This window comes from Mus pahari, chromosome 8, assembly GCF_900095145.1.
Source record: "Mus pahari chromosome 8, PAHARI_EIJ_v1.1, whole genome shotgun sequence".
Lineage (NCBI taxonomy): Eukaryota > Metazoa > Chordata > Mammalia > Rodentia > Muridae > Mus > Mus pahari.
Window position 1 is genome coordinate 56,880,703 of NC_034597.1, and position 1,410 is coordinate 56,882,112.

The following is a 1,410-nucleotide window of genomic DNA, read 5'->3' on the forward strand; positions in this document are numbered from 1 at the left end:
GATCATATTTTGGGTCTGTTTTCTTTCCTTTCTTGTTTTGGCAAGACACCTTCTTAGTGACAAGTTTGCTATGGTGTCCTACCAGGAAACATTCCGCATCTGGCTCTTCTAAAGGGACCATTTTCCAAAAGAAGTTTTGGAACGATTATTGTTGTGTGATATTTTTTTGGTAGGTACTAAGTATTAGGCCTAATATATTTATTCTTCATTTGATAAAATTTTGTAAAACTTGTTTTCAGGACTTCAATTCACTAAGCCTTATTTCTGTATCTATTTTATTTTCTGATTTTGAAAAAATATTTTCTTTCTATCCTCATAGAACAAGACAGGAAGCTGCGCCCCATTTTCCCTGTTCTTTGGAAGAGTTTGTGTTGGATGGAACATTGTCTTTGAGTGTTTTTGTAGGGTTTGCCCGTAAGTCTCTCTCCATGGACCTGCTGTTTTTCTTGTGGGAGCATTTTAAACCACTTACATGGTTTCAGACCTTTTAGGATTTTTTTCCTTCTTGAGTTTACTTGGTGAGTTATATTTTCCTACAAATTTGTTTATTTCATCTGTGTTTTCCAAGTTATTGGCATTGGATTTTCATAATTCCTCTTAATTTCACCTTTCACATGCTAGCACATGTGAAAGATGAACTTTTTCTAGTCAACATTGCCCAGGGAAGCAGTTCCTAACCTATGGATCACAACCTCTCCTTTCATAAGGATTGCCTAACACCATTGGAAAACACATATAATTACGTTATGATTCATAACAGTAGCAAAACTACAGTTATGAAGTAGCAACGAAAATAATGTTATGGTTGGGATCACCACAATATAGAAACTGTATTAAAGGGTCGCGGCATAAGGAAGCCGAGAACCACCGCTCTGGCATGTCTCGGTTTTCATAGTCCTTGACTTTGTTGACCCTCTCTGTTCCAGACTTTCCTCTTACGAACCAAGCATGATGGCACATGCTTGTAATCCTAGCACTCAGGGTGTGGAGGCAGGAGGATCACAGCTAGAGATCACCCTCCACTACAAAGTGAGCTCAAGGCCAACTTGGAATTCAGGACACCAGCTCAAAATTAAATTCCAAACTTTTTTTCCTTTATGTTTTTAATCTCTACCTCTTATTAGTTCGTTCTTTCTGATTTGCTGTGTTCTGGTTTACTTTTCTATAATCTGAAGCTGCCATCTTAGCTTTTCTTCTTTGTCTAAAATAGTATTTCATGGATACTAATTTTATTTTTATTTTAAGTCTTCCTTCAGCTACATTCCTAAACTTCTGACATAATCTCCCCATTATAAAACAGTTTGAAAATATATTCTATATTTATTTAAACCAATTCCTATCCGAATTTCTTTTTGGAAATAAATTACTGTCTTATGACTCCTCCTCCTCCTCCTCCTCCTCCTCCTCCTC